This window comes from Pleurodeles waltl, chromosome 11 (assembly GCF_031143425.1).
Source record: "Pleurodeles waltl isolate 20211129_DDA chromosome 11, aPleWal1.hap1.20221129, whole genome shotgun sequence".
NCBI lineage: Eukaryota > Metazoa > Chordata > Amphibia > Caudata > Salamandridae > Pleurodeles > Pleurodeles waltl.
Window position 1 is genome coordinate 853,786,283 of NC_090450.1, and position 26,620 is coordinate 853,812,902.

At 43.8% G+C, this 26,620-nt stretch overlaps 1 protein-coding gene across 1 annotated transcript in view; it reads left to right on the forward strand.

Moving 5' to 3' along the window:
- HPS4 (HPS4 biogenesis of lysosomal organelles complex 3 subunit 2) overlaps positions 1–26,620 on the forward strand; it is a 231,277-nt gene that overhangs the window by 125,473 nt on the left and 79,184 nt on the right. The gene's annotated exons all lie outside the window — the stretch shown is intronic.

Consider the following 26,620-nt stretch of genomic DNA (forward strand, 5'->3'; position numbering starts at 1 on the left):
AATTTACTTAGAAGTTCCTAGTAAAGTGTACTATATTAGCCTAGGGCCTGTAGATTAAATGCTACTAGTGAGCATGCAGCACTGCTTGTGCCACCCACTTACGTAGCCCTTTAACCGTGTCTAAGGCCTGCCATTGCAAGACCTGTGTGTGCACTTCTAAGCCACTCTTTGAAGTCAACCCCACTTCAAAGGCACATTTGGGTATTTAAATAATGCCTCTGCCCCTACCAACTCATACACTTCTTGACAAGAGACTTGTCACAGACACTTCCTGGAGAAGAGAACCTGAACCAGAATCTGCAAAACTGCCAAGAAGAACTGCCTGGCTGCCCAAAGGACTCACCTGACTGCTTTTCGGAGAAGGACAGCTGCCTTGCTGTTGCCCTGCTGCCTTGCTGCTCTGTGGCTGTGCTGAGAAGTGCTTACCAAAGGGATTGGATAGTGCTTGCCTGCAGTTCCCTGAAGTCTCCGGACCAAAAAGACTTCACTCCTGCAAGAGAACTCCATCTGCGGCAAAAATTGACGCACAGCCTGCATCACGGTGAGAAAATCACTGCATGCCGAACCGGAACAACGCAGCCTGACTTTGCAAGGAGAAGATCGATGCAGCGCTAGCGTAGCGACCGGAACTTCGATGCACGGGCCACTGGATCGACGCAAAGCCAAGCCGGAACAACGCAGCTCAACTTCCTGAGAAGGATCGACGTAGCTCCTGCCGTGTGGCAGAAATTTCCACGCATCGCCCACCAGATCGATGCAGCCCCTGTGACTTCGTCCTGCAAGTGTCGGATTTCAATGCATTGTCCCCGGGGCGTCCGAAAACCCCGCAACCCGAAGCGGATCCCCAGTCTACGTGCCAGAAATTGACGCAAAGCCTGCCCTGAGTGAAATCTCAACAACGCATCGCCTGTGTGCACGCAAAAATCGACACACACCTCCCTGTTTTCCACGCTTCTCTTCCTCTGCGGTCACTTGCGGAGAATTTGAACACAAACGAGATACTTTGTGCTTGCAAGAGACATTTGTTGCTTTTAAGAGACTAAAGAAGCTTTATATCATTTTTACAGTGATATCTCAACATATACTTATTGCATCTTAATTATTTAGACCTGCGTTTTTACCAGATAAATATTATATATTTTTCTAAACACTGTGGTGTATTTTTGTGGTGTTCTACTGTGTTATTGCATGATTTATTGCACAAATACTTTATTCATTGATTTCTAAGTTAAGCCTGACTGCTCAGTGCCAAGCTACCAGAGGGTGGGCACAGGATAATTTGGATTGTGTGTGACTTACCTGACTAGAGTGAGGGTCCTTACTTGGACAGGGGGTAACCTGACTGCCAACCAAAGACACCATTTCTAACAGCTGTCATAACTCGTCCTCTAGTCCAGTGGCCTACTTTTAAAGAACTCGCTAATGAGGGCCTTTTCTTGGTAAGTCACCATGCTCAAGAAGCAGCACAACTATTTGTTTAAAAAAAAAAAAAATCACTTACTTCTCCGAGAGGGGTCCATGCAACTTTAAGAGGAATAGTCATATATTAATGTTTTCTTTAAAACCTTCTGACACAAAGTACTAAATTGTTCTGCCGAAGTTAATTGTGGGTTAAGTATTATCACCACCAGAGGCAAAAATTCAGCCAGTTGAGTGGGAGGTTGGAAATCAGGGTCCGCCGTAGGAGCAAGCCGCACTCGCCTACTGCCTTCCTCTTCCTCTCATCACGGCAGAACCCGTGGCTCTTAACCTTACCACTCACTCTCCCCACTGCTCCCAACTCTCCTGGGGCTCCTGGCGTTATCTACTGTCTGCCCCTTGCCTCTGGGCTTGGACAGCTCGGGTTGTCTTGTGTGTCCAGGCTCTGGCTTTCCTGTGTCCTGCGTCCCCCATACAAATGCCACTCTTTCACTGAGGGGGCTGAGGGCCTCATTAGCACTTGAAGCCCTCAGCTGGCGCAAACCAGTCTGCCTGGCTTTCCCGTGTTCATGAAGAAAAGGAGCATACCCGGGGAGAAGAATGGAAAAAGATGACCATCTTTCAGCTATTTCCAGGGCCTATCAGTGGTTTCAGGCTAATGTCTGTTGCTCAAAGTTTCATGTAGAAATACAGCCATAAAGTACAAAGCGCCAGTGATGGTCAACGATTGCGGTAGAACAGGACCTTGGCACAGTTTGAGGCAGACTGCGAGTCTGATACGTGAATTGAGTTTGTCATGGTCAAAGATTTTATTTTTCAACTTAGCCCTTTGAAGTCCCAACCCAGCAGAGAAGTACACTTCTAAAGACCCCCGAAACTTCCAGCATGTTAAGCATAGGCCAACAGCAGGGTCCAGTGCAGGTGCAGTTACCACTCATCAGCTTAGCAGTAGCAGGAAAGGCCTTTTACAAATTGTATCACTGTAGCTTGTATAAGAGGTCAGCCTCAAGACCCCTGGAGTCCACTTTTTTGTCCTGGGTACAAGAGGGACAAAACCAGGGCTTCTGTTAGGACACAGACAGCAGTCCATTCCTCTTTTTTTTTTTTTTACTCCGCAGGCCCAGCAAGTGTTCTAAAGTGGGATCCTGGAGGTGCCACATTTATACCTGGCACCAACTAAATGGAGGGAATGACTTTTGGGCCTGCCCTTACTAATGGGATAAAACTTCCTGGGGCTAACTCTACCCCATTAGGACATTTTCAATGCAACACTGAATTTGGGCTCTGAGGGCTGTATGCGTGTGTGGCAATTACTATGGTAAATCTAGTGCCTTATCACATCTTACTAAAATCCAGTTTGAGGCAGCTACTGTACCAACAACAAATTCATAGACTAAGGGCTGGTAGGACAGAAGCAGGATTCTTCAGCAACCAGACAGTGAATGTGGGATGCTGTCTCTGTATATATTATATCAAAATGAGATATAGTGTGCACAGAGTCCAGGAGTTCCACAAGAGGCTTGACAGAGGCAATAATAGATAATACTAATGCTCTATTTGTGGTAGTATGGTCGAGCAGTTACGCTTACCAGCGGGTAGTGTTAAGCATTTGTTGTACACACACAAGCAATAATTGAGAACACACATTGAATGACTCAAGTCCAGGCCAATATGTTTTTATATAGAAAAATATTATTTTGTTCATTTATTTTTAGAACATTAAATCTAAGGTACTTTGCATAGTAATACTTAGAACTTTGAATCAAAACAGTAATGTACACAGTTTTTCATAAATTGGCAATAAACTATTTTAAAAGTGGACACACTGCCATTTTTAACAGTTCCTGGGGGAGGTAAGTACAGTTTAGTTATTACAGTAAGTAAAGCACTTACAGGTTCATTCTCTTGGGCATAGGTAGCCCACCGTTGGGGGTTCAAGTCAACCCCAAACACCCAGCACCAGCAACACAGAGCCTGTCAGGTGCAGAGGTCAAAGAGGAGCCAAAATAACATGGGCGCCTATGGAGACAGGGGGTGCTCCGGTTCTGGTCTGCTGGCAGGAGGGTACCCGCGTCCTTGTGGGGTAGACCAGTGGTGTTTAGTAGAGCACTGGGGGGGCCCCAAGTAGGCACATAAAGCACACCCTCAGCAGCACAGGGGCGGCTGGGTGCAGTGGGCAAACAGGGTGTTGGGTTTTCAATAGGATTCAATGGAGGGAGCCCGGGGGTCCCTCAGACGTTGCAGGCAGGGCACAGGGGGGCTTCTCAGGCCAGCCTCCGACTGGACAAGGGTGAGGGCCGCCTGCTTGTCACTGCTGCACCAGTGGTCAGTTTCTCACGGGCCTGGGGGCTGCGGGTGCACTGCTTCTCCAGGCGTCGGATATCTTCGTCCCGGGCAGTCGCAGTCAGGGGGGTCCTCCGGATTCCCTATGCAGGTGTCGTCGTGGGGGTGGAGAGAGGTCAGCCCGGGGTGGATGCGTCGTCAGAGTTGCCTTGGGATCTTCTCTGGGTCGTTGGTTTCTCTGGACACGGACCAGGGGCGTCCGGTGCAGAGTGGTGGAGGCTTGCGCTTCTGGAGTGAGGTGAGAGTCCCTTTAAAGATGGTTTCTTCTTTCTTTGGTTGGACAGGTCTGTGGTCCTCGGGAGTTCTTAATTCTTTGTAGTTGCAGAGCAGTCCTCGGAGTCGGCAGAGGTCGCTGGCTCGCAGGATGCGTCGCTGGTGCAGGTTCTCTGAAGCAGTAGACAGGCCGGTAGGGCTGGGGCTAAAGCAGTTGTCATCTTCCTCCTTCTCTGCAGGGTTTTTCAGCTAAGCAGGCTATCTTCTTTGTAGGTCATCAGGCATCTAAAATCAGGGTCGCCCCTAAATACTAAATTTAGAGGTGTGTTCGGGTCACAGGGCAGTAGCCAATGGCTACTGTCCTTGAGGGTGGCTACACCTTCCTTGTGCTCCCTCCCTTTGGGTAGGGTAGCAAGTCCCTATCCCTATTGGGCTAAATCCTCCAAAACAAGATGGAGGATTTTCCAAGGAGGTGGTCACAGTGGGTTGTCGGCATGGCACTCTGAGTGGAGTGCCATGTCGACCTAGTCTTTTTCTCCCCACCAGCACACACAAACTGTGAGGCAGTGTGCATGTGCTGAATGAGGGGTCATAATACATGCTGCAGCCCTTAAAGACCTTCCCTGGCCACAGGGGCCTTTGGTACCAGGTGTACCTTTTACAAGGGACTTAACTGTGTGCCGGGCTGTGTCAACTGTGGAGACAAAGGTACAGTTTTAGGGGAAGGACACTGGTGCTGGGGCCTGGCTAGCAGGGTCCCAGCACACTTCCAATCAAAGCTGGCATCAACAGTAGGCAAAAAGTTAGGGGGTAACCATGCCAACAGTGGCATTTTCCTACAGTGACTATTTAAGAACAGTCTTGGCATTGTATTCACTTCCTTTTTAACTACACCCCAAGTGTTAAATGTAAAACCCAGCAGATCTTTCAAGCAGCATTTGACACTCAAGCAGAATTTGACACTGTAATGTCATAAAGGATGCTGGCAGCCCACGCCCTTCTGCTGAGTTCCCAGGAGTCACCCTTGTCCATTCAGGTCATCCTGCCAATCACAGTGACTTAATGTGTAGCTTCTGGATAGAATTTCACACCTCATGCACATCGTTTTCTGGCCAAATACAAACTGGAAAAAGCTGAAGAGTTAATGAAAATTATCCTCCAGGAATTTCAGTCAGGAAAAGGTGACTTTCTAAAAGTTAATTTTTATTATTATTTATTAAAATAGGAGTTCAGTGAATTTGATTTCATTAACTATTACAAATAGGTGTTTAATTTTTTTTCTCTAGCTAGTCCCATTTCTGAGATACAATATTAGGATTTTAACCTGTACTTTGGTTTTGTACATAGGACAGCTGGGCCTGCCACTGATTTGGGGTTTTTTTGTGCTAGTTTCTGTAAGTACATGTTAACACATTAAATTCTCCAGTATTGCATCTTTCATAGATTCACATGCTTGAATCATTCCCCATCGTCAAGGTGGGAGTCCCACAACAACTACTAAAGCAGTTGAAGGAGTATACATAGCTTATAATTGTAAAAAGACATTAACTTTCCTTTTTAATTTTTTTTTTGACTTTATCAGCCAACTGGCAACATTCGAGAAAAATACAAGTAGTTACATTATGTTTCAGCGTACATATACAAAGTAATTGTCTTGTTTGCACGTTCTACAAATCCTATGCGGGCACTCTATCTCCCAACGGGGGTACGAGAGAGTGTACTTTTAGAGTGAAGATCTAAAGATGAGAGCAAGAGCGGGTCAAGTGAGCGCAGCCGGGGGGACGGGGACGGAGAGCAGGCAGGAAGAGCCAAGTGCCAGGAGTAGCGCTACCACCATCTCCAGCATCGCAGCAAGCCCGCATTCCAATCAAGGTGTCATCTCCACCCCCGCGGCCCCACGGGATTACTAGGAATAAGCAGGGGTCCAGCCCTCATTCGATGTGAGGGCGACGGTGCAGAAATACCGTACCGAGAGGGGGAGACCGGTGGCCCCCCATACCCTCAGAGTCCACCGGGTGGCTGCGCATTCCAGCCCCCCAGCGGTGCATCCGGGCCATTCCCACAAGGCGTATTACAATGTTTACAATGTTTATGTTGGTTTACAACCTATCGTGTTTGTATCAGTGAGAATCTGTATTGATGTTTAGAGTTACTACTGAAATGTCAGGTAATATAATATCTTTTTCTTGTTATTTTAGGGTGGGTGTTCATCATCTTTGTTTTCTGCCGCTATCACAAACGAGTTCCAAGTATCTAGGCCTTTAACCAGGATACCTTTGTCCAACAAGTTCTGTAGAGTCTGCCCTTCTGCTTTAGCCCACCGTATCAGTTCCTCCCGCCATTGTGCGACGCTGGGAGCACTCAGTGCTTTCCACTGCATGGCTATGAGACGCCTGTACAGCACTAATGCCAGGGCGATACATTGATATGTTCGTTTGTGTTTTTTGGGGCAAAGTCCTATGCCTAGTAGGCATAATTCAGGGCTGGGGGATAGTGCAGTGTCTGTCCATTCGGCTAGTAAAGTTACTATGTCTATCCATGTGTTTCAAATTGGGAGACATTCCCATGTCATATGATAGAAAGTGGCCTCTTCTGTACCGCATCTGGGGCATGTCTGTGGCGATCGGGGGAACATACGCGTTAGGCGATGCGGTGATAAGTATGTCTGATGCACGTAATTAAACTGCGTGTACCTGAAGCGGGGGTTGCGAGACACTTCGTAAATCATTTTCATAGCTTGTTCCCATGAGTTTAGTGTTAGGGGTTCAGGCAACACGCAGTCCCATCTGTTTTTTGCCTGTTCCTGTTTGTGTTCGGTCTGGGTAGTGAGGATGTTGTATATATTCGATATGCTTGTTGGGCCGGTGATGTTCCCCAACAGCTCGTGGAGCAAGGGGGAGACATCAGGTTCCAAATTGCCGCTTTTCCACCATGTTCGCATCACCTGTCGCACTGCTCCGTAAGCTATGAGTCCACCTTGGCCTAACGCATGTTTGTCAGCCAGTGCCTCATATGTTTGGAGTTGACCATCATTGTAAATGTCCCCTAATGTGTGTATGCCTCTGCTTCCCGATGTGTTCAGACCCACCTTGGTCGCTATTTTCGCCAGTGTCGGTTGAGCCAAAAAAGACATTAACTTTAATAGCTTATCAGCATCATTTATGAAGACGCAAACTCCAGCTAATCAGGCAGAAGCACCCTCTAGAACACTTCCTGCAGACACATCTTCCCTCCGATTTTCTACTGCACACCATGTGAAAGGGAGTCTTCCGGAGCGCTGCTCAGATCTATAGCTTATACCCAGTTTTGGATTATCCAGAGTACCTCTGCTTTTTCATTTCTCAGCACTTGGTACTAACATGTCAGAAACCTTGAGTAATGTACATTTGGACCTGTGGAAAGAAGAGACTGCACTCTGATGACCCTCATAAGGAGTGCATCTACTGCCTTCATCCTGCCAACAAGGTAAAGGTCTGTAGGATCTGCAGAATTTTTTTTTTCTAAAATTCTCAAGGATAGAGAGCTTGTGGCTACAGAAACTTAAATGTAAAACAACTTTCATTTCTGATGAAAAGGACAGTCTGGATTCTTCTTACCTCACAGGAGAGGTCATGCAAAGGGTCACAAGACGCACATTAAAGCCATTAAAAAGATTCACCATTAGTCTTCAAAAGGCACTTCTCATAGAGAGAAAAAGGTAGAAATTTCCTCAAAGGACACTAGATGAGAACCTTCAACTTCCTTCCCTTACCCCCTCACCTCTGGCAATGAAAGTCCCATTGCAGATGACACCGCCATCAACAAAACATTGTTAACGGCAGTGAGGAGGCTGTCTGATGATCAAGTAGACTACTACAGCTCTGTTGACAACAACCTCATCGCCGACCACTGTGCAAACACCGTCAACTACACCATGGGCAAAGACTTCTTAGACTAAACCGTTGACGGCATAACCAGAGCCGTAAATGCTGTCATAGTTGACAAAACCACCAACTAAGAAACTGCCCATCTTACACCTTACACCAGAACTGAGAACGACCGCATCAACAATACTATCGACGTGGAACAAACCAAGTCAGGACATTTTGAACCCAGAACATACTTCACCTAGCAAGGTGTCCCTCTTACTACTAAGCCATTTATTGGATGTAGATGTGTCTGACGAAGATGATGGTGGACCTTTTAATACAGCTCATAGTCCTCCTCAGCTTAATTTCAAGTACCAAGAGGAAGATTATAAAGGGGACTATTATGAACAAGCATATTGAAGGCAACAATATATAGAAAGGCTAAACAATATGTGTAGTCTCACCACTTCGCTCCAACTCCAGTGAGCATGGATCAGGTTCCTGTAGCTCTGGTAGAAGGCCCATAGGACGTGTTGCAGGACTAATATAAATGTTTTCCTGAACCAGCAAGGACATCATCATCTCCAATGCCGCCACAACCTCCTAGACCAAGGTCACCCAAACCTTTGCCGTCACCAGCCACTCCAAGAATGACCCTGGGATCAAATATTGCCATCCTCAAGAAAGCGCATACTCTTCTGATGATGATGGCAAGGCAGGTGAAACTCACAGTAATCAATCTGTGTCAAATGAATGGGATGATTGCCTCATCCCAACTCCTTCACCTCCATCACCACAGCCAGTGGACTCTCCACCCGATTTCATTGGTGGCTTCAATACTGTTATGGTAAAAACGGCCAAGCATTTCCAACTTCCAATCACAGTTAAACAATCAGATTGTTTCCTATATGATGTTAAAGAACATTCTAGGAAAAGTGTTACAGCAATCCCAATTGTGGATTATATCTGGGAGGAAGGATTCAAAATCACCAAAACTCCCGTCAGTCACAGCTGTTCCTTACTAAGGAACAATAAGAAGTACAATGCTCCTGAAGACTCACCCGTATGCCTGGTTGGACATCCAAAACCACACTGTCACCACACAGGCTGCTCAGCTCTGGTCAAAGAACCCTTCACACCAATTTCAACGCCACCTGACAAGGCAGACACCTTGATAACATTGGTAAGAGGTTCTCAACTATGTCAGGTACGACTTTACATGCGGCTAGTTCACTGGCAGTACTGGGCATATATGACTGCCAGATGTGGTCAGACATCTCCACATATTTTGATTTCCAGCCAGAAGGCAAAAAGTTAAAGGCGAAGAAGGTCTTGCAGGAGGGAGAAAGATGCCTATCAGAAATCATAGATTATACTATGGATCTAGCTTAACTAGCAATCCGACAGCTAGCAGGATCAGTGGTTCTTAGAAGCCAAGGTTGGTTCAAGGCCACAGCATTTCAACCATAGGTGAAAAACATGATTTTAGAAATGCCATATTGACAGCAATGCTTTGTTTTGGCAAGCCCGTCGACGACACCTTGGAGGCTTTCAAGGCAGACACTGATACCGCCACATCTTTGGGCACCTTACAAGTTTGAAAAACACCTTTTAGAGGCTCCCTTGGAAGATGCACTTATTTGTATCGAGGAGGATACCAGAGTTATCCGTCTTATCAACTTTTTGGGCACCCCTTTGGGCAAACTTAGCAGCACCAACCATATTGGACACCACCAGCAATAGCTTACTCTAAGGAGCCACCAAAGAGGAAGCAGACAGTGCGGGCAAGAGACACTAGCAGAAAACAGTCACAACATTACAGTGCTGGTTACTCCTCCTACAGCACACCATCCTGTGGGAACAAATATTTCACAATCTTACCATCAAGGGCGGAAGATAACTTTGTGCAATTGGGTCCTAGATCTCAATACATATGGCCATACTTTGGAGTTCAACCAGATTCCGCCTAACACTCCAGCAAAGCGAGCACCTCCACTTCATTTCCATCTACTCTATAGGGAAGTGTTAGCTATGCTAAGCAAGGTTGCCATAGAGAAGGCCCCACACTCTCAAAAAAGAATGGGCTTCTACTTTTGTTTTTTCCTCTTTAAGAAGAAATCAGGATAATGGTGACCCATTCTGGACCTTCGAAAACTGGATATTACCTGAAAAAGCAATATTTTCATATGATCACCCTCCAAGAAATCCTGCACCTCCTCAATCATGGCAATTACATGGCAAGCCTAGATTTTCAGAGTGTCTATTTCCATATTGCTCTTCATCCCAAGCATCACAAATTTCTCAGATTCATGGTAGCCGGCACTCACTACCAATTCAAAGTGGTCCGATTTGGTCTCTGGTCAGGTCGCTGGGTTTTTGGAAAGTGTCTAGCCCCAGTGGCATCCCACTTAAAACAAAAAGGCCTCAAGACTTTCCCGTATCTGGTGACGGGCTCATAAAAGCGCAATTTGCCTGCCAAGTGTCAAAGGTTGCAATAACCTGTCTACAGATGTTTAAATCCATAGGCCCCCAATAAAGAAACATTTCCTGAGAGCAATGCTGGATACATTACAAGACAAGGCATTCTTGTCAGAAGAAAGACAAAAGAAACTCATGATTTTGGCACAGAATTTGCCAAAACGAATGTCTGTTTCTGTTCGCCTTCTAAAACCACTGCCCTGCATGAGGTCATCAGCCATTTTCATTGTACTTTGTGCCTGTCTAAGACCCTTTCAGGAGGGAATAGATGCACAGTGGGTTCAGACAGAAGGTTCATTTGACTATGTCATCAAACTAATTCCATCTATGCTGAAAGTCCTGCCTTGGTGGATAAACTCAGGCAGTCTCACACCAGGGCTCACGTTCCTATCCATAAATGTCATTACAACAGATATTTCTCTAGAAGGTTGGGGGGCCTTTTGCAGGATCTCCAAATATATGGAAAATGGACCCTAGCTCAATCAAAAACACACTTAAACTTCCTGGAGCTCAGAGCAATTTCACTTGCCCGCCGAGCTTTATAACCAAGAGTAAAAGGATCCTCAGTGTTGGTATGAGCGGACAACACAACAAGTATGTACTACCATAACAAACGAGGAGGAACAAAATCTCAGATTCCTTTGCAGGAGGTGCAAGAGATATGGAGATGAGCCTTAAAGCATCAAGTAACATTGTGAGCGAAGTATCTGGTAGGAGTGAGCTACAGTTTGACGAACACTCCAAGTAAAACAAGTCAGAGATGCCACGATTGGGAATTAAATCAATACATTCTGAACACATTCTTCCAGCAACGTTGCAAGCCAAAACTAGGGCACTCATTAAAACCCTGGCAGTCCGAAGACCGCCAGATCCGCGGTGGCGGTCTCGCCGCCGACGGGCCGGCGGTGAAGACTGACAATTTACGAGTTTGGCCGAAACCTAACTGCTGATACTCTACCCGTCCCGCCTCTTTCCCGCACTCTGCCGGGCTGGAGGTGAGCACCTCCAGCACAGCGAACGCCGTAATACCGCTAGCGGGATTATTACACGCGAGACAGCCAAAAATTTTCTGGCAGTCGAACCGCCAGAAAAAGCTGGCGGTCTTGCATCCTGGTGACAGGAATAAGCATTCCTGTCGCCAAGATACTCGCACACACATCCACACACACACACCTCATCTCACCCACGCACTTGCGTCATATACCCCCATTCACACTAACATACATACACAAACATCACATTCACACACGCATTCACTCCCTCAACCCCCAGCGCATACATACATTCACATCCTTCTCCCCCTCTGCGCATACATACATTCACACCCCACCCCTCCCCCAGCGCATACATACATTCACACTCCCCTCTGCACTGCATACACGCACTCACCCACTCTCCCCGTTCACTCACACACTCACCCCTTTCCCCATCCACTCACACGCACTCGCCCTCCTCCCCTGTCCACTTGCATATACGTGCACACACATATACGCACTCACCCCTTCCATCTGCTCATTCGCACTCACCCCCCTCGTCCCATCCACAAACTCACTCACCCCCACCCACAAACACTTACCCACCCCCTCACCCCATCCACAATCACTCAGGCACACACCCACAAACACCCTCCCCCAACATTCACACACACGCACTCTGACACGCACACATACCTTCACCCCCTCCCCCGTTGGACGATCCACTTACCTCGTCCGTCTAAGAGCTCATCCAGGAGGGGACACGTCCCGGCTCCTGGTGCTTCCACTGGTCGTAATACAGCATGCAGCGTCCTTTTGGCGTGGCATTGGAAGCTTCTCCTCCTCGCCGACTGCCAGCATGACAGGTGTCTGAATTCCACCCAATTTTGGTGGGATTCAGAAATCACTTGTAATAGGGCAGTCTTAAGACCGCCAGCACTGGTGGTCATTCTGCACCCCCGGCTTCGTTGGTCTTATGAAAAGACCACCGAAGTCGTAATGAAGGCCTAGGTCTCTTTGTGTCTCAAGAGAATCGGAAATGCCAGTTTTACGCACGCTGGGACTCTCAAAAAGGGTTGTAGGGGAATGCGTCAGGGATCGAGCCTATTCACAAGGCAGAACTCAAATTCCAAACATGGAAATTAGCCTTACTTTTAGCTCTGACATGTGCCAGAAGAGTAAGTGAGCTCCAGACGTTCACTATAAGGGAACCTTTCTTACAATTTAAGAATAATACTGTGATTCTCAGAACTAATCCCAAATTCATTCCTAAAGTTCCAACAGATTTCCATCTCAACAAACCTGTTGTGCTTTTTCTGAATCAGCAGACACCTGCCGATAGACCTCTGTACACCCTAGATGTAAAGAGATGCTTGAAGTTCTGTTTGCAAAATGACCAGATGATGGACGGAATGCTGAACAAATCAAACATTCATCCCTAGTCACAGATCTGGGTTTAATCCATCGTTTTTTTCCCAGCCATGCCATTCCAGTTTGGACCCAGTCATAGGCAAATCAGTGTTGATCCTGCTCTATATTGGAACAGTTGCCCTGAGTGGGAAGGGTATGCCCAGACAAAGGTCCCATGCTAGCTATGCCACCGGATTCAAGCTAGTCACGGAGGCCTGAGCAGCCTTGAAGCTTCATCTGCACTCTCTGCATTCCGAGGATAAAATACCTTATACCCTTTACTCGGGCCGCTCCCTAACAGCCCCAATCAATCGGCACTGCGTTCCTCACAGGACATCCATACTCTCACCCAATACCGTAAAGATGCTATTCAGATAAATAATCTTTTTTTTTTTTTTCTTTTCTTTTTTTAAGTATACCTGTGTGGAGTCTTTTTTGTGGTGTTTCATTGTGATTACTGTGTGTTGCACAAATACTGTTCACATTGTTTTCTAGATTATGCCTGCCTGCTCTGTGCCAAGCTACCAGAGGGTGAGCACAGGTTAATTTAGGTCATGTATTTGACTTACCCTGACTAGGAGGATTGTGGTCCCTACTTGGACATTGTGTATACCCCTGCAACTAGAGACCCAATTTCTAATAGGCGCACCCTACCAGGGTGGTTTCTAGAACAGCCCCGCTGGCTGGAGTGCCTATTAAAAGTATAAGCCGAGTGCCGACTTGGAAAAACAGGCATACTTGCACTCGACATTATTGCCTGGATTCTTCACAACCCAGTGTTGCAGCTGTGGGACAAGTGGTACTACTCCATCGTTTTCAAAAAAGTGATCCTTACATAATGATTTATGTATGTTTGTACCCACCAGCCACTATTATAAAATATATAAACATATTACAGTATATATTATGTAACTGCTAACTACTCTGATTCAAGCATGTGAATCTATGAAAGATCCAGTACTGGAAGAAAAATGTGTTACTTACCAGAAACTCTTGTTAACCTGCATTGGTAACTTTCATAGTCACATGTGACCCACCTTTCTCCACATAGAGGCTGTCCTTCTTGTAAGTGGAGACCATTTCCACTAGTGCTTAATAATCTGAGGGAAGTTGCTTCTGCAAGGAGTGTTCTAGTGGGTGCTATTGGCCGGACTTTGATTTTTCATAAATGATGTGGATAAGCTATTAAAGTCAATGCCTGTTTACTGTTGTAAGCTATGTATACTGCTTCTACTGCTTTAGAAGGTACTGTAGGACTCTCACCTTGTTGACGGTGAATGATTCAAGCATGTGAACAGAGACAGAAATGAGAACTCTAGAGATGGAAATTAAAGAGGCCGACACGAGATTGGGAAGACATAATTACAGGCGACGAATGGCAACACTACATGCGGAGGAAGACCGCTCCTTTAGACTATTAGCCTGATCAATCAAGGAAGACTGAACTAGGCAACCAATCGGAGCAATCCGGTTAGAGGACGTGTGGATTGAGAACACAGAGGCGGCCATAAATTCTGCGTTTAGAGCCTACTATCAATCTGTATAGCGCTACACCTCCACCCCCTGGGGAACATGTGCATGACTATTAAAAGATCTGGCATTACCCACACTTTTACCAGCACACAGAGAAGAACAAGAAGCACCACTGCAGCTGGCTGAAGTTCAACTGACAATACAGTAGATTGCCAGGAACAAGACTCTAGGGACTGATGTCTTCCTGTCGAATACTATGCACAATATACAGCCATATTAGTGCCCAAATTACTAGAGGTCTTTAATGAGGCACGACAGACAGGTCAGTTACCCTCGACACTTAGAGAAGCGCTGATAGTAGGATTACTTAAACCTGACTGAGATCCATTAGATATCCACTACTATAAGCCCATGTCCCTACTAAATCTGGACTGTAAAATATTGGGGAAAATACTGGCCAATAGATTACTCCCCATAATTAGTAGCATGGTACACCCGGACCAATCGGCCTTTATTTCTGGGCGTAATACCTTCATTAATATTTGATGATTGCTTGATATGTCGCCTGAGCGTAGTAATGGGATGTGTGTGGGGTCACTAGATATCGAAAAGGCTTTCAATACTCTGGAATGGGGATTTCTATGGGCTGCACTTGTGGAGATGGGCTTTGGCCTGGTTTTTATAAGTTGGATTAAGACACTATATGGGGACCCCCTGGTGAGGGTGCACACAGGTAGTAACATATTGGATGTCTTCACTGTTTATAGGGGTAATCAACATGGATGCCTTTTGTTGTCACTGTTGTTTGCTCTTGCTATAGAACCCCTGGCAGGTGAGCTTTGGCTTTGGGGTGGAACAATGGGGCATCCCGATCCATGGGGAGTCCAACATAATCTCCCTCTATGCGTTGATGTTCCTGCGTGAAGCCAGCTCTACGCTCCTGCGTTCAATGACCTTGATAGAGAGTTTTGGAGAAATGTCAGGGTTGCGAGTTAATTGGAATAAATTGTGTTTCTACCTGCTAGCTCCAGTTCCTGTGCTGGAACGAGATTGTCCTAATTATCGCCTGAGATGGTGTCATGATACTTTAAAATATTTAGGAATACAGATTTATAATGACCCAGAAGACCTCAGGGAGGGCAATTTTAACAAAGCCCTAAAGGGAATACGTCAATCCTTGCACTTTTGGACCTCTCTGCCAATGTCCCCTGTGGTTTGAATAGCTAAGATGCTAACATTACCCTGGCTGCTATATTATTTTGCAGTAGTCCCGCTTTACTTGGCTAGAGCCTTCTTCAGAGAAGTGCATAGTATACTAACCAAATTGATCTGTGGTGGTGGCAGACGATGAGTCACTTTGTCAGTATTACAGACACCACAACTAATAGGAGGACTGGGGGCGCCCAACTATAAATGGATGGTATTATGCAGCGGCCCAGTTGTAATAGCCAATGTGGTGGCTGGGCTCAGAGGATTGTTCGGAGAGACTCCTGATCCATAGAGTCCTCAATGGTGCCCTGATGTATTCTTGTTTGATGTCCCCGAGACCACACCAGATTGTGGGATGTAGACAGATAAGGGTGGCCCGCATGTGCTGGGCTGGGCACCCTTTTATAATTTCAAGAACTCTGAGACAAATTTAAGATCCCTATTGGTAATTTCCTAACATACTATGTGCTGCGACGATAGTTACGAACGGGGGGGCGATGGTAAGGAGCCTCCTTTCTCCCATACACAGTACACTCTGCTCACAAATGGGGGCAGCAGGCACACAATCGCCATCATTTACCTGCCACTATAGGGTACAGCAGCCAAAGAGATTACACAAGCATGGGCGGAATGGGATGCAGTATTGGCTGCTCTGTTAACTGATAGTCAATGGACACAGGCGCTGCAACAGATAGAGGATGTCTCTCGCAATGCACGCTTTCGGTACATGCATTTTAATTACTTGCATCAAACGCACTTATCCCATATAGAATAGCACACATTTCCAGCGGCAAGCTCAACATGTCCCCGATGTAGATCTACTGGGGCGAATTTCTGTCATCTGATATGGGACTTTCCTATCCTTCAGCATTCTTGGGACATGATAGAAAAAAACATTAGTGAGTGCACAGAACACACCTTAGCACTTACACCGAAATCCTGCATTCTGGGGATCAGAACACACAATCTGAAAGTCACACACACCCACAGATTCACTGATTTAGCTTAAATCTTATTTAAATGTCAAATGGCTATGCACTGGAAAGCACTGACTGCTCCAGAGGTGAGGGAGTGGCTGAGAATACTCTGGCATGGATGTGAGGTGAAGCTGCTTACTATTCAACTATGAAATTGAAAGGAGTACCAATACAAGGTGGGGAATGTTGGGATACTGTTGTGGTAAAAATCGAAGCTAAGAATGATAAGCGTCCTCCCTGAGATTAGTCATAGGGGAGGCACAGATCAATGCCTCAATATTGGACATTCATGCACAGTAAGACCCATCAATATCAAGAGACATTTGATGTACTTGTACCGGACAAACAATATGTAGCAGACACGGGATCGAACCACCAAATGGTATTAATGATCAGATAGTTTAGACGGGGACCACTGTTTTGATGTTAGACATGTCTACAAATAGCAATGATTATATCTATGATAATGTTTAGTGTATGAAACATGGAAGAATACTTTTATCTCCTTTTCTTCTTTCTTTTTCCTCACTCTTCTTGCCTTAACTACCTGATGTGCATACACTTAATCCGTTAGTAGAAATAATGACAAGATACGCCTAGGTAGACAATGACATATGCAATATATTTCTACAAAGCAGTTACTACATGAATGATTTATAAAAATATATATTAAAAAAAAGTTTAATATGCCAGCTTGGAATATACTAATTTCATCATGTTGAAAGGAGTAGTTACAAGCGCTTTAACAGTGTTGAGCAGGGGTAAAGTGCACATCATATAGGGTCCTGCATAAGGCAAATAATTTGGGGTGATTTTCCTACACCAAGCATTCACTATAGAATAGCTCTGGCCTCTATGTGAAACTCATTTTCTCATGCCTAGTATGGTAGGTCCTTAATATACTGTCCCCCAAGGCTGTTTTGCTAACGTAGGCAAATTACTAATCAAAGCAATAGCTTCTTTATATCTGAAATATGGTAATCTTGCAGTGCTCCAGATTTCAATGTCCACATAGATGACCCCAGCATTAAGTGGGCTCAACAATGAAGAGAATCTTTAGGGTATCTATATTTCCCATTAAAGAACAAGGAACTGACCCATGCCAAGGGACGCTGGTTGGACCGTTTATTTCCTAATTTGCCTAACTTGGTTTTGCAATACTCACTTTCCAGTAGTCTGGTCCGACCATTATGTAGTTCATTTTTACTGGCTCTCTCAGAAACTGGCCAAACCGGAGGTTAAGCCCCTTTTTGTAACACGTCCCAGGTAAAAAATTACTGGAGGTAATATAATCCACACGTTTAATAAGGCAAGGTGGGAGACAAGACCTGACCTACATCCGAAAGGTCGAAAACTTTATTAACCTCCTTTGGGATGGGAATACCTCAAAACAGAAAGCTTCCTCTGCTTTTTGATTTACGCAAGATTTGCATAATGAAAAAAAATAACTTTGCAAACATCTGCGAAAAGAACATGATCAAAAGGATAAGGACATTTATAAAGCTGCTCTTCAAACCTTTCTGAAGAAAATACTAGTTAGATCAGCTGCCATCTCTAGGCTAATTGATAAGGCTGGAAAAGAGGAAAACATGGCCAAAGCTGTGTTCCGGATTGTAAATCCCTTGCTCTCTCCAACTAGTAGCAATCAGAATTATAGTGGCCTCTCGGAGCCTATGTGAGTTCTCCATTTTTTTTTCTGGAGAAGATTATTCATATCTACTCTAGTGTGGATTCAGACAATAAGACCTCTGTCTCTGACAACTTGTCACTTGGTCATGAGCTATATTAAAAAAAATCATCTTTCTACTCAGGATTTGAGAACATCTCTTTGAAAGACATAGAAAGGGCTCTAGTTTCAGTGAGATTGTGGTCTCCTTTAGACCCATGACCACCCAGTATTTTAATGTTAGCATCTGGAGCACTCTGCAAACGTATCAACATGTCACATAATTACCAAAATTGGGCATTTTTCCTAAATTATGGAAGAAGGCTAGGATCCTTCTCTGTGAAAGAAAAGAAGTAACTGATCCCTCCTGTATAAACAATTATAGACCAGTTTCCCTCCGTTTGGCTCTGGGCAGACTGTTAGAACAGTCAGTCAGCAGCCAGATCTCACATCTTATCGAAGCATCCTTCCCAATCTGGCTTTCATAAAGGAGTTAGTAAGGAAGTTGCACTTCTCGAGGTGGCAGTTTATGTTGTAGCTAATAAAGATTTAGGCAAACAAGCAGTAGTCTTCTTGCTGGATCTTTCAGCCGCGTTCAACATTGTCTCTCATGAGATTCTGCTGGACTGGGTGAGAGATGCCAGCATTAACAAGATGGCCAAAAAATGGCTCCAATCTTTCCTATTGGACAGCGAGCAAGCTGTACATGTCCCTCTGTTCTCTTTAGGTTTAAGAAAATGTGTTGTGGGGTAACACAGGGTTCTGCCCTAAAACCTACTGCCTTTAATATCTGTCTTGCTCCTCTTGACAAGTTAGTGGAGACCATGGTTTTAATTTAGTTTAGTATACTAAGCTGACGACACACAGTTGACGCTCCCTTGACAACAAATGGACATATAGAAAGTGCTCAGAGCTGTCTGACTACTGTTGTGAAATGGATGAAACGGGATAATCTGAAACTAAACCCAGCAGATAAATCTGAAATTCTGTTTTTCAGGAGACTTAGGCTCTCCTGCTTATTCATCTTTGTGGCCTGTTGACTTGGGTGCTTCCCCAGTTCCTAAAAAAAGTGGTTAGAAACCTTGGTGTCACTTTGATAACTAGCTATCTTTTAAGCCTCAGGTGAGAAAGAACACAGCTGTGTGCTTTGTTCTGTAACATCTTTAAAGAAGACCCTAGTATTCTTGTCAGACCACTCTTGCAAGACTGTAATCCATGCAATGATCACGGCTAATCTAGATTACGCAAATTCACTGTATGTAGGATGACCTAGAGGATACTTTATTAAATTACAATTAGGCCAAAATGCTGTTGCCCATCTCATTTTGAAATGTCCAAAAAGTCAATCCTCTTTCCAGAACTTGAAGACCCTACACTGTCTCACCATCAATCAGACATTTCTGTTCAAATCCCTCACCATCACCTCTTGGCCCTTACATCTTTTTGGCCCTTCTATTTTCAAAAGAGATTTAAACAGTATATCTGTAGAAGAACTCTGCATTCCAGGGCTTAGTATGTATCCCTAAGATACACAAGGAGAGGTTAGGGGGACGCTCCTTTGTGTATTTGAAAGTAAAAGAATGGATTTTACTTCCTAAAGCGCTTTTGGATTTGGATACTGAAAAAGCCTTTAAAGCTTTGTTAAAAACTCATCTCCTTTAGAAAACTCTAATCATCTTTCCACTGTACATTGCTGGCGAAGAAGCTTCACGCTACATAAATGATATTTCATTCATTCATGATATGAAATGTAGATATTTTTACTCTGTTAACATGAAAGTTCACACAGAGACCTGAGTCCATAATATGTCATTAGTTTATTACTTCTTTTGAAGTTGGTGGTGTTCCTGGTTCTTCAGTCCAGATTGTCAATTGATCTTTTGTTATTCTTTTACAATGCATGTTAGAATCTAGTTTTTCATGTATTGACTTGACAGTGGATTATAACCAATCACTTTAAACAGTTCTGAGCCATTTACCTAAACGTCAGACCAAGGGACTAGCCAGAAACTTAAAATAGCCCCCTCACACTTTGAACCAAAGCTCTGATTGCACCAAACAAGTGAGTGTGAACCTCTCTAGAACAGCGTTTTTGTCTCTTCTATCCAAGCATATATCCATTGTTGCTTTCACCCTACCATCCACCCGCTGATCTCCATCATTTCACCATCACATTCTGTCATCCATTCTTTCCTTCATCCATCATTGTTTTCCCCCATTCCAGCCATCTGTTCACACATCCACCAGCTATGCATGCTTTCATCCATACATGCATTCAAGGTTGGGGACAAGGTCACCAGTCCACAAAAATAACTTCTCAGCCCTAGGCTTCACTCACCATCAGCACCCCACCTCCTTATCTTCATATACCATCTCCATTTCAACCTTGTACATTGCCACCTCCTCAGTCACCACAGTTTTCTTCCCAGTGAGATCACTATGACTCATATGGAGGGAGCGCATACACTCCCCATGGTCCCTACCATGACTGTGTCACACCCGGGGAGGGAGATTTTTTCATTATTGTTCTGGAAAGCAAATGGCTTCTCTTAAAGCGTATCTTCAATATATTGTCTGCTATTTATTAAACTTGCAGTAAGTGAGATTAGTGTACACCTATGTTAATTTACATTTAGCTGCAGCGGAAGTGTGTGCTGAAAGGAAATATTATTCTCTCTTTAAAATATCTGTGGTCAAGGCCTTCATGGAATACCTCAAGAAGGTGATTCCTCCAAGACCTCTACCAGCTCCAGTCTACAATCTGAATACAGTTCTAACAACACTGATGTGTCTTTTCTTCAAACCACTATACCCTTGAGGCATGCAGTTCTTCTCTTGAAAGGTAGACTTCCTAATTGCTGTCGCCTCTCTGAGGAGAAGTAGTGAGCTGCAAGCATTAACTATATAGGACCAAAAATACAGGTGCCAAAGGTGTGCCCCGTTGTATCACCCAGACATTTGAGTTGGCCAGAAACTGTGATTGAAAGAGCATTATACATGCTTGGTATCAAGAGGTCACCCGTACTACATTGACAGAACTAAATATATCCACAAAACAATACAGCTGTTCATTGCTTTTTTGGAAGCCTTATTTAGGAAATCCCTTTCCCAGGGTGGTATTGCTAGATAGATTGTTAGTTGTATTCACGCTTTACTCTAAGACTAAGCTTGTGGTAAATGTGATTCCTAGAGTACCTACTACTTACAGAAGGCAGCTGCTATGGTGTTCCCGTTGCAAGGATCATGTCTTCCAGCACAGAAACCCCTTTTTCATTTCAGTTTGAAGTTGTGTTATTGAACATTTAAGGTGATGAATTGCTACTTCATTAAACTTCAGGCATGTGCTTTTATTCTGTAAATGTATAATGAATATGTCCGATAAGCAAGATCAATCAAATACACATTCAGCGATAATTTAGTGACTATTTCATTTAAAAATTATTTCAGGAATGTCATAAATCTTATGACTGTTCCCTTCATAATTCTATTATTTTATCTATTTTAATCACTCGCTTTCTTTCTTTTAGTTTTAGGTTCGTAAACACATACAGGACATGTTCCATTTTAGCTATAATCTCCATTTTAGTTAGCTTGTTCAACGTGTTTACCTTCGGCCCAGATACTGCATGCCATTATGACATAAAGGCTTAAGGACTGGCTCCTTTTAATGCAGGCCCTGAATCAATTTTGGATATTGGGAGTCGCCGTCTTGGGTAATGGGAGTCACCATCTTAGCTAATGGAGGTCGCCATTTTAGATAAAGGGAGTGGCCATTTTTCCTCAGATTATGCAGAAACATCAACATGTCTGCCTTTGATGCAGATGTCATCTGTGCCTGTTTTCCAAGGTCTGTGGAAGTGTCAATCATTCAGACACAGGCATCAACAAAAACCCCTAGTGCAACATCATATTAGGGCAGGTGCCTGTTTCAAGGTCACATAACACCTATAACCCGAACAATGTAGCCTATAGGGACAACTTTTTACCTCATTAGTACATCCACTGGTGTGTATAATTTTTTAAAAATTCAAAGGTGACATTGTAAATTCCATCTCAAATAAGATACAGTATATAAAGACTACCAATTGACCGCTTAATTAGGAAAGAAACTTTACCCAGGTCACAGATTCAGATCCAGATGAGCACAGCACCAGATTGCATCACTACAGAAGAAGCTTCCAGTAAGACTTCCTGAGATTCTGCAAAGCATTCCATTCTGCCTTCACAAACTGGTGCCAGGGCATTCCATTCTGCCTTCACAAACAGATTATGTTCTCACACCAATGTAATCTCCTAATTCTTGGACATGTGTTGGAAATAGCTGACAATCTATTCCAAAAAAGGCACCAAACCCTGTTGACCAGTTATGCACACCGCCTCTGAAACTCAGGTTTAGTATTTATTCAGCTGCTAGAACTAACAATGCTTAGAGATCACTCAGTGAGGGTGTAAGGGCTATAAATTGTGATGTTGTGATGTTTACCTGTTTTCACTGTTACTGAAAAGCTTAACTGCTTTTTATTATCTTCTGTGATGTTACTAATATTATGTGCACTAGTTCCCGGCAATTTAAAATAAATATGTTGAAATACATAGTCCATTTTTAGTGGTCTTGAGTATGTAAATCATTAATGAAAGATATGTTGGATTACCACTGCTCTTGTTAATAACCCAAAAGCATTGACACCACCTCATTTATGAATTGGGTGAAGTTCAGCTGGACTACAATAGCCTGTTTTTCACATTCAGCGATGGTGCATTGAACTAATTTCACCATGTCACCTGTGAGTGTGAAAACCTTGTGGAGCAAACCCAAAAGCTCATTTTACGCAACATTGGCGCCCAACGTTGGGCATTTGGATTTTCTGGACTTTTTAGTAGCTTCTGATTTCTCACTCAAAAGACCTGTCTTACACTTAAAAATGGATGTCCGGACCATTGGCTGTAATATTGGTGTTACCTCATACTGTTAAATAAGGAGCACCCTTTAACATGTGTTTGTTAAAAGCTTGACTGATAAGAGATTATTTCCCATTTTACTTCTCAGTATGAATGGCATGTTTATTGAATCTGTTTGCTAACATGGCACAAGTAACTTCTTTTGCGATAGGAGTTCTTTCAGGACACACACACGTCTTTGCTAGGCGTGTTCCTAACAGGAAAAGAGGGTGATTGCACATGCTGCATAACTCTTTGAAATATTTATAAATGCATTTGCTGTATTCCTCTTGCAAATATTTTCACTTATGGATGGATTTTTGGAGTTTGATGATATAGCTCCTAATACTGGGAACTTTTAAATATTCATACTTAATTAATTTATAGTTAACTAGGTACTCTGCTGAGACCTAGAAGGCTCTTTGAGACATCAATTATACCAGGCATGGTTTGATGGTCAATTGCCCCATGTACCAAAAAAATGTTAATAGGGGTTTACTAAATGACAGTCACCTGTGATGTGTTGGCTGGGTTTAGATCATGTGTTTACGTACATTGTTACACATTCACAAGTAACAAATAACTTTTAGCGGACTAGTTCCTACCAGACCTGCGCAACATGAGCACACATACAATACATACAAAACATGTAATCAATCCATAAATAGCACTTCAGAATGGCGCATCACAAATGACAGTCCATTAGAATCTTGAAAGAAGATCTGGAGGTAAATTTATCTAAACCATATACAGATTGTTGAGGGCTTACCACACAAAATTAGAGCAACATTCTGGCCGCCTTTATCTGATGTTTGTCACATCATTTTTTTTGCAGAGGTTGACTGGCCTCCACTCTTTGTAAAGAGATGCACCTCAAAGTGATGAGTTAATAATACAGTCATTTTTTCCTCCTTCGTACCCAAGAGCTTGGGGAAAACTTTTGAAGCACAAATGCCACTAGCCTTGTATGACTGCTACATGGACATCACCACACACATTCACCAAACACTATTGTGTGTATATCCAGGCTCATAAGGAGGCCCAATTGGCCAAACAGTTTTAAATAATTTGCTGCAGTCATCAGCACAATCTGCTCGCTAACAACCACTTTGGGAAGAAACAGCCTTACAGTCTGTGCCACAAATAAAAAAATGTTACTAACCCTGTAACTATCTGTTTGTAGCCTGCAGTGTTGTATAGTTACATGTGCCTGCCCTACTCATTCAGAAACCAGGCTTTTGGATGTTTCTTTCCCCTGTGGGTGGAGTATTTGACCTGGTACATTGTGGGCTGAGGGAGAAATCACAAGATGTCATGTGACTCATAGCATCTTTAAAGAAAAAAAAACTTAGAAAAAACCACACTCAACAGTGTATGGCAAAGGTATGAAGAGATGGCTACAAAGTAAATAGCATTTTCTTTCTTGAATGTTTGTGGTGATAAAGATCTGATGATGAGCTGTCTGCCGCCCTGGCTTTATTCAGGCAATGAAATTACAGAAGAGTCAGTTGCTGTTAGGCCATTAGAGTAGGGGTCTTTGCTTTGGTATGATCAATTTATCTTGGCGTTTTGATTGGTAACTGATTGTCACCAGGTCAAAAACATTAGATCTATATCAACAAAACAAAGTGATCTGCCATTAGATCACACAATTCATGAGATTGAGGTGTTGAAACAGTTGTGCATTCTGAGTTGCAAAAGTCTGATAATGCTGTTCCTTTGTGGTGCATTTGGTATTAGAAATCTGTTTAAATAATGAGCTGTTTGGCTTTTTTCATTAATGATTAACTTGTCTTGTGCATGTTGACGCATATTTTATCTGCTGTACCTTTGTATTTGTACTGTTCTCTTTGAAGAGTGAACACTGTCTTTTTTCATTTTTTATTTCTGTATTCATTCATGGTATCTCTAGATTAATTTTTTTGTTGTTGGGAGTTTTCTGTGGGGCTATTCTGTGGAAATCTTTGTCCAAAGATTGATTGTTCTACCATGGCTATCTGTTTAAGCTTGTGTAAGGTTAATTTTGAATTCTTTCATATTAAGTTTGCAATGTATTCTAAATGTCATTGCATTGTATTACATGCGTGGTAATGGCTTGGAATGTAAAGACAGAAACCACCCAAAGACGAGCCAGGTTGTGAAGCGAAGCTGTAGGTTGATGAACATCAAAAGATGAATCTTCAGGTAAATCCATGTTGATGCAGAAACACAAGAATGCCAACCAGGACTCATCCCCATCCCACGACAGAATTCGCAAGGGCATCATGGTGTCACTCGGTCTTGCTCTGCAATTGATCCTAATCCATTCTGTGAGTTTCTAGGGTCATCGATGTTACAGCAGATTAGGGCCTTTAGAAACTATGTTGCAAATTTTTGCCATTCGTCAGGCACTTTTTAGTGTGCTTTTGGGGCCAGAGGGTCTGCTGAGTCCTCAAATCTGCATACCACATGCAGATCTGTTTTCTGCACCATCTGTACCCCCCCAGAGCTGTCTTGGGGTCCACACCTATTTCAGAGCCCAGTTCCACAGCTGCACAACATTCCACTCCAGTTCCTTACAAATCAATGCTGATGGTGCTGGTGGAGTTACTGATTCAGAGCAGAAATTCACACTGAGATACACAGACCCTGTATGATCATATTTGGACAAGACATTGCTTCTACCGGAGTCAGCCTTATACAGATGATAATAGGAGTGATGGAGATAAGTTTGTTCCAAGCTATGATTATGAAAACTGATATGTGGACCTGCAAAATTCCAACTGCCTGGATACCTTACCCGATACTGGGTTGGTTTCCCCCTGTGAACAAGCAACTAAGGAAAGTGTATCTTTTGTCCTTGTCATCAGAAGAGATATTGAAGTTCTTGACATGCACCTCCCATTTATTGAGGTAAAAACGAATGTCTCCACTGAGGTCCTACAGCCTGGCCAAGCACCGACTGAAACTCTTCTGCCCTTCAATTCACGTTATTGGGCCCTTGGGCTAAACCATGTTCTGACCGCGGTCAATCAAAAGTTGCATGTTGTAATAGGCCAGCTCTAAGAAAGATTTTTTTAATGCAACCATGACAGTTTGGTGGTGCTTGTGCCCACAAGCAGAGTGAATCCTAACACTTTTCTGACTACTCCTTCAGATAGACTCCAAGCATATGGGGACGTTTGGGGAAAATAATGTTTTCTTTAGCCAGCCTTGCCATGAGATCAGTCAATGCCTTCTGCCTCCTGGGCTGGTCCACTCACGCACTCTGGGACATAGTTGGTGAGATTCTTAATGGTAGTGCCAGAAAACTTGACCCAAACAATTCAAAATGGCAGGAATATGGCTGTTTGTCATCCAGTCAAGCCTAGACACCACTGATTGTTTAGGACAGGCAATTGGTTCAAACATGGTGCTTAAGAATCACACATGGATGAGTTTCACAGGCTTCTCTGGAGACGTACAGGCACCCCTAATGGCCATGCTTTTGATAGATCCTGCCTGTTTGGAAAAAAATGTGGACTTGGTTTTGGTGAATATTAAGTAGAGCAGAGCCACTGCATACTGCTTAGGCCTTTCAGCACCAGTCGGCAATCTCCTTAGCAGTTTTGTCCTTTTTTTTTATACAAATGCCTGAGGCTTGGTGTATCAACAGCACCAAGCTCGCATACACAAGCCTCCCAGACCTTTTTT